This window comes from Cervus canadensis, chromosome 25 (genome assembly GCF_019320065.1).
Source record: "Cervus canadensis isolate Bull #8, Minnesota chromosome 25, ASM1932006v1, whole genome shotgun sequence".
NCBI lineage: Eukaryota > Metazoa > Chordata > Mammalia > Artiodactyla > Cervidae > Cervus > Cervus canadensis.
In genome coordinates, this window is record NC_057410.1 from 23,808,574 (window position 1) to 23,816,365 (window position 7,792).

At 52.2% G+C, this 7,792-nt stretch overlaps 1 long non-coding RNA gene across 1 annotated transcript; it reads left to right on the forward strand.

Annotated features, from left to right (window-relative positions):
* Nucleotides 1-1,811: 1,811 nt before the first annotated feature.
* Nucleotides 1,812-7,453, forward strand: LOC122427142. The gene is made up of 3 exons (XR_006265365.1): nucleotides 1,812-1,907; nucleotides 3,115-3,309; nucleotides 5,133-7,453. It is a non-coding gene; the product is annotated as an uncharacterized LOC122427142 (long non-coding RNA).
* The last annotated feature ends 339 nt before the right edge of the window (nucleotides 7,454-7,792 follow it).

Sequence of the window (7,792 nt, forward strand, 5' to 3'; positions counted from 1 at the left end):
TTCCTTAGCTAAAGTTATATCTTTCCAGCCTTGCTCTTCCTTGATTGTGTTAGAGTAGAACAAATGTGGGTGCTCCAACCCTGGAGGCCCACTGCCCTTTAAGCCAAACGTTGATCAGAGTGTGAAGCATCCCCTGGACCCTGAGGCCCCCTTTTCCTGATCTCTATCTTGGAGGGAGAAGGACTGCTCTGGTCCATGTTCTCCACCCTGAGGAAGGCTACAGTCTGCAAACACAGACTGAGGGAGGCCATAAGGCAGCGTTTGAGTGCACACATATATGCATCAGTCGATCCACGGTTTTGAATAACCCAAATTGACTTTTTTCTGCACAGAGGATCAGAGTACCTTCTATTCATGGGTTATTACTATCAGCTAACTGCTTCCTCACTGGGGGTTTTGAAAATTATATATCTACAGATCAAATGGGCCCTACAAGAGCTCCAGACCCTAGAAATGCAGGATTGAAGTCAGTTTGGCTAGTTTTTGTGGACTGACTGATTCATTAGGAGCTGTGCTGTTAAGGTTTTACCAGGGCTGCAAATGGAGTGCTTCAAGGCTGCCATTTCTGCCTCCTGACACCCGAGAACATTTCTTCTCGAGATGTTTTCCTCTCCTATAACATTCTGTCTTTAGAATGGGTAGGATAGGTCTCTCCTTGTTAGGATAGACCCAACAAGGCCATTGAGCATCTATAATTTTTTAAAAATGATTATCAATTCATATACAGCAACTAAACAAAGCACGGGACACCTTTGGAAGATTCTTGTAAGAAGTTCATGCTTCCAACTAGAACTTGGTTGTCTTTGATGTACCAAATTCAGAGAAAGACCTCAGAAACCATTTCCTTTCAGGCTGCAGTTTATCTGTTTATTTGAAGCCAAAGCCAATAATCCAAGTGGCTTTCAATGACTAAGAAGGTTTCTCAGCACTAGATTAGTCAGTCCCGTCAGAGAAAAGTCAGCTGCCTTATGGACTGGCCTGCTATATTCATGAGTGGTACCAGTTCTGACATCCAGGCAGTGGGGGAGCGTGCAAGTATTTCCCTGGCAATGTCTGAGAGGAGAGGCACTAGCTGAGTCTAACTCTGAAAGGAGAAGAGAGGAGGAAAGGGCAAGCAGTGTGCTGATACGAGCAAGAAAGAGTAAGATAGAGAAGTTGTTAGGTGGCTCAGAGCATGGGCTTGGGGGTCATTCAGATCTGGACCCAAAGGGCTAGCCAGGCTCTGCCATTTAGCAGCTCGGCCACCTGACGAGTTCATGCGTTTCCTGACATGTTAAAGTGGCACAGTTGTAGCACCGGCCTTATAAAGTAATTATGAGGGTTAAAAAAGACAATATGTAGACTTCAACGGGAGCTGCTAGGCTCAGACAGCCTTCAGCATATGGAAGCTGTCCTAATTATGACAAAAAAGAACAAGAGGACAAGTCGAGGTTGGGGACAGGACACCATGGGACACGCACGAGACACCAGCCCCTCACCCAGTCCCGTCTCCAGGCTCCCGGGACGACGCAGGTCCCAGTCCAGACAGATGGCTCAGATGTTTATTACGAAATCATCCATAAAAGTTGTTGGAAGCTTCACACTTGCAGCATGGTCTCTGCACGCTGCCTAGCTGCCACGGCTCTCACAAGGCCTCATTCACTTCCCTGGGGCAGCTCCCTCCCCTTCCCTCAGCCTCTCAGTCTCACAGCCCCCAGTACCCCCTCCCTGCCCAGCCTGGTTTACAGAGCCCCACCCCCCACCCCAGGCCTGGCCTCCTCCCCTCCCTTGGCTCTGAGAGATTTCTGACTTGCTTTTTCCAAACGCGAAATCTTTGAATGAGGTCACTCCAAGTGGGGGAGCAACAGGAGGGTCACCAATATTTCCTAAGTGCAGAGCTCCCTGGGGTGATTTTAGGTGGAACACAGGTAAATATTTTTGGTTTTATACTTATATATTTTGGTAATGTATTTATTTTGATGTGCATTGGAGGAAAAGGTAGAATATCAGTGCTATGATATAAAGCTTTCAGTTCATGTAAACTTGAGTAAAGCAACAGAGAATGAGAGAGTTGACTTAAGGAAACAATTACATCAATAGGAGTCTAGGTGGTTGGGAAGGGAGTTTGGGGGAGAATGGATACATGTGTACGTACCGCCCACCCTTCAGGTGCACCAGGTGTGGTCCACCTGAAGCTATCACAACATTGTTAATTGGCTATACTCCAATATAAAATACAAAGTTAGAAAAAAAATAGTAGTCCTCAGATCTGGCAAATCCACCTGAGAACACAGCAAACTTGATCTCGACCCTCCCCTAAAGCTTCCTAAACATGGGGGTTTGATGAACAAGGTTTTGGTCTAAACAGGAGGGTGCTACCCTGGGCTGGGCAGAGAGGGGCTGCCCTGTGTCCAAACAGCTCCAGTGACAGGATACTTGGAAACGTCCCGGATAGTGGTTCTGTCTGGCCCCTGTGGTCTGACCTGCTACCCTCATCACATCTCAGACTGCTCAGAAGCCCTCTGTAAGTCCCCATTGCCTTCAGGATGGAGGCCAACTCCTCAGCCTGGCACTCAAGGCCCTGCTTAATCCATCTTTCCAGTCTCTGCCCCAGGCCCAGTGTACTCACTGCCCAGACATCTGGTCTCCTTCCTTTGGTCTCTCTGCTCATACTGCTTGACTTAGGTGAACTGCCCACCCACCTCCAACCTGTCCTGCTCCTTCACCCTCCTCCCAGGCCCCCAAACCACCTCCTCCCTGGGGAAGGACAGCTAGCGCAGCATAGCGCTCATGAGTTCCAATCCTGGCACTACTGCTTACCAGCTGTGTGTCCTTGAATCAGTTACTCACCCTCTCTGTTACCCAGTTGTCTCATCTGTAATGAGTGGGTAATGACAGCAACATTTGCTCCCTCCCAGGTTTGTCGGGGAGCTGAGTGAGATGCTCCTGGCTAAGAACCAGGTACACAGTGACAGCAAGTAAACTATGGCAGCTGCACCTTCCTTGAACCTGAGTTTAGTTCTTGCCAAGAGCAGCCTTTTGGCACTGGTTTTCCAGGGAGTAGGTGCTTGATAGATCAATCTGTTGATTGATCATGACTGTCCTGTGATGTGTTTTCATACTTTCTCTTGATAGTAGGCTCCACGGAGTCTGAAACCCTTTCCTGGCACTAAGGACACTTTGGAGCCTTGAAGAACATCTATTCCTGGGCCATCTTGTAGCTGACTCTTCTCTGGACCAAGTTCTCTTTAGCCTCCAGGGCTCTTTGTGAAACTACCTTCCTCTTATCCTTCAAATTTGGTGGGACAGCTGGAGTCTTCCCAGGAGCAGGTGAGGCCAGTGGAGATGACACAGGAAGGGTCCCCAGAGCAGATGGGTGGAGATAGGACATTGCCTGGAAACATGCAAGGCCATCTGCATCCACCCAAGGGCTCCTTCTCCCAGGCCCTGTACTGGGTATACCCACCAGCTCCAGGCCCTGCTCCCTGGTCTGGCCCCTCGACCCTTGCTCAGGTTGGCTCCAGAAGCAGTTCCAGAGCCTGAGGCTTAGGAAGAATTCTCCAGCAACTGGCCCGGCCCATGGCCACCCTGGAGCCGGCCTGGAGGTAGCAGCGTGCCTTCCTTCCCCAGCCCAGCCCTCAGCCTTTTCTGAAAGAAGTGCTGTGTTCCCTCGGCCCTCCCCCCGCCCCCCACATCCCCTTCCTCCCACAGAGCCCGGGTCCCCAGGCGGCGGTCCAGCGGTCCTTCTGTGAGCAGACTCCAGTGACGCAGGGCTTTGTTAGAAAACCTCATTAGCAGAGACAGAAAGGCGCGAGCAGCTCAGAGCGGCATTCCAGGTGTCAGATGAGAGTGGCCGCGGGAGGAAAAGGCCATTAAACCATACTGAGGTCAGCCCCAGTCGAATGAAAATAATCAACTGCGACCCGGGAGAGGGGGTGGGACGAGAACTGGGGGGTTCAAAGGGGATGCCTTGGGCTCAGGCCGGAAACGGAAGGCCCAGGGTCCTGGAAAGGCCGCCAGCTCTCTTGCCTGATCCTGAGGGTACCAGAGGCGAGGTCCAAACAAACTCCATTATGTGAACATCTGGAGATGGAGGTGGGGCCTCAGGGGACCCCGAACCTCCATTGCCAGCACCAGCTTGTAATCGGGAGCAGCGCTGGCAGCAGCTCTGACCTGTGTGCGTGCATGCAAAGTCCCGCCTGTCTAGATACTCTTAGTAACCCCACCACCTAAGTGTCATTAGTTCCATTTTAAAGATAAGGGAGTCGAGATACCAGAATGAGTTGCTGGGGGCTCCTTCGGCTCTTCAGGAACTCGCTAGAACTCGACCTCCTGACACTTGAAACTTTTGAACCGAGGACACATTCCTTCACTCCACAATCAGCCACAGAAAGACGGAATGAGCGCTGCGGCTGAGGGAGCACTGATGCTCAGAGTTAGTGTGAATGCCGGGCTCTGCAATTCCACGTTCTGGGCGGGAGCGGGGGTGTGGCGCCCCCTGGTCAGGGACAGGCTGTGCTGAGGCAGGGAGGACAGCGCTGGCCTCGGGGGACTCCTGGCCGCAGCCCTGAGCTGTTTGCCTTTGCTGGGAAGGGATGCTCAGGGGCTGTATATTTCTGCCCTGCCCAACGGGGAATGTGTGTGATTTATGAAGCCTTTTAACCTGAGCCGTCCTCATAAAGGAGCTTTGAGGAGACTGCAGGGCACCTAGTTATGAAAGGCCCTCCTTTCTGGGGATCTGGGAGATGAGGCAGTGCTGCCTGCCTGCCTGCCCTCCAGGTTTGGGAACCCTGTGTGCCCCACCTTAGGTCTGGAAAGCTGGGGACCAGGGACCCTGGGAAAGCTGGAGGCAGGCTCGTGCCTGTCCTTCAGCCCTGCTCAGGCTTCTTGCCTTCCTCATCCTCTTCGCAGAAGCGCACCCCCAGACATCCCTGATGCCCTGATTTTCAAGGCCCACGTTCCCTTGGACAGTACTCCAAGGGAAGGTCACTTCACCTCATTTGAGCCTCAGTTTTCTCATCTGCAAGATGAGCATGATGGCAACCACCTCAGATTCTTGGGGTCCTGTTGTCTCGCCCCTACCCCCTACCCACCCCCCAATCCAGAAAGTGCCCTGAGGACACACCTCTCTGTTGTGTATTCTTGTCTCTCAGGCATCTGAAACGGCACATAGCAGTGGATGCAAAACGGCAGTTTGCTGAACTGAATTCTATGGGTTATGATGATGATGAAGAAATGAAATGTGCATGAAAGCTCCAAGCACAGTGCCTGGCTTTTGGGAGGCATTTAGCAAATGGGAGTCAAAGCTGAATTTGAATGACTCTCCCCTGTGGAAGCAGAACTGGAGCCCCTGGCCCAGATTGTGAGATGGAGCCCCAGGGTTTCAACCCTCTTCTCCGGGACCCCCGTCGGACCAGCCGCAGAGGACCTTTGTCTGTCCCCCTCACAGGGGCCCCTCCCCTAGCGCGGACCTCCCGGCCTCTCTCCACACGGGCAGCAGCTTCTGCGGCCCCTCTGGGGCGGTGGGCGTCCGTGTGTCGGCACAGCCCGGCTGGGCCCCTCTCCAGGGAAGGGGCTGCAGGGTGTGAAGGACTGGTGTGTGTGACTTTGTTTATTTTCTCTAAAGGATCCTGCCTGAGCCCTGCTATAAAAATAACCTGCCTGGAAACCTCATCTCCGAGGGGGAGAAAGAAGCTTTTGTATCCAAAGAAGTGGCTCTAAGGGCCTCCCTGTACCTTCGTCCCAGCCCCACGCATCAGGGAGCAGCTGGCTGAGGCAATGGGGGGCCAGGGCCCACGTGAGAGGGGCGGGGGGGAGGGCTGCCAGTGGAGGGCATGGAGGAGGGGGCGAGGGAGGAAAGGAAGGGGCAGGGGGAGGAGAATGCGGAGGGGAGGCTCTCAGCAGCCTCTCTGCTAGCAGGCTGAAGCATCTCCATGCCTGCTTAACCCAGGAAGTTCTAAAGAAGGACAGAGGACCAGAGGGGAGAAAGAAGAAATCAACAAGAGATACTCTGGATACCAAGAGAGGAACAAAGAGGAAAATCAAGTTCAATAGAGAGGAGAGACACAGAGAGGAGACCAAAGTTAAAGCAGAAAGAAAACAGTGAGAAATGTTATGAGAAACAGACCTGGAGCTCGAGGGATCAGGCCGGGGCCATGTTTTCAGATGAAGCTTAGGATCTGGTCCAATTCCTGGGATCCATACTGTGTGTGCAGCCCCCCACCCCCCCACCCCCCCCAACAAGGGGGAAGGCCGGGCCGGGGTAGACCTGGGCTCCGTTGGCCCATTTATGCTCAGCTGCTCTGGCTCAGACTGGGCAAGGCATGAAGACGAGACTGACTCGGGTTTCTCAGGATATTCCTTCCCCAGAGCCAGGTCCAAAGGCAAGAAACGAATCCTATGGGAGTAAAGGGAACAGGCCTTGGATTCAGGAGGCCTAGGTTTAAGTCACAGCTCTCCCACTTTTGAGCTGGGTGGTCTTGTACAAACCATTTAAAGTCTTAGCTGTAAAGTCGAAAAATAACAAGTCCCCCCGCCCCAAACTCCCAGGGCCATGGGGCAGATCCACTGAAGGGTATCCAATGGACTAAGCTGTACCGTGCCAGCAAGACCACAAGAGGGGATGGCCCAACTGGACACATTTCTCCAGGCACTGGCAATGGGTGGATGTTGACCTAGAAATCATCAGTCTTAGTAACCAGACCACTCACGCCACCTGAAAGCTGCAGGAGAGGCTCTCCCTGATGCAGAAAGGTCAAAGAGGAGCCTCCAGCATCAGTCATTTGGAAAAGAATAGGTTCTAATACTAACCATGTAAGTGAAGTCCCTTGCTGTAAGAAATCACCCATAGTTCTTCATCACCAAAACTTGGGATGGAGCCACTTAGAATCAGAGTTTGGTAGGACATGTGCCATCCAAGACACCCTTGAAACTTCTGTTTAGGAGGGAAGTTTATGGGGCCACCCTAGGGGGACATACAATCTCCCTGGGACTTGGAGCTGGTGTTCTTTGAGTGACACGGGTCAGAGAGGAGAGGGGAGTCTAGGATACCTTACAGCAACTTCTGGAGGGAGAAATGAGAATGTGGAAAGTCTATAGAGGAAGCTCTACTTTGGGAACAAAGAGCCAGGCAGCACAGCTGTCCAGCAAAGATAGGGGAGTGCTCGGCCACGACCGCAGGCAGGCTGTTGGCACTGCAGGGCCTAAAGTGGTCCCTGTGGCCTGAGGCTGAACAGAGTCCTAAGGAGGAAGGAAGCAGGGAGTGGGGCTGCCGCAACAGAGCTGCTCTGAAATAGAATGGAGAAGGCTTGGTGATGCTTCTGGGGCTGTACCCCAAACTGATCATTAGCAATGCATCTGAAAACTAATTCACAGCATGTACTCAGGATGCTAATAACAATGATCATTCCAAAAAAAAAATGGTTAGCACTCCTATTTGCAGGGCAGGACTAGAGACTCAGGCAAAGAGAACAGACTTAGGGACACAGGGTGGGAAGGAGAGGGTGGGATGAATCGAGAGAGCAGCATTGAAATATGTATATTACCATGTGTAAATTAGATAGCCAATGAAAGAAAGTGTAAGTCTTAGTCACTCAGTCTTGTCTGACTCTTTGTGACCCCATGGACTGTAGTCTCCTCTGTCCATGGAGTTCTCGAGGCAAGAATACTGGAATGGGTTGCCATTTCTTTCTTCAGGGGCTCTTCCCAGCCCAGGGATTGAACCCGGGTCTCCTTTGCGGCTCAGCTGGTAAAGAATCCGCCCTCAATGTGGGAGACCTGGGTTTGATCCCTGGGTAGGGAAGATCCCCTGGAG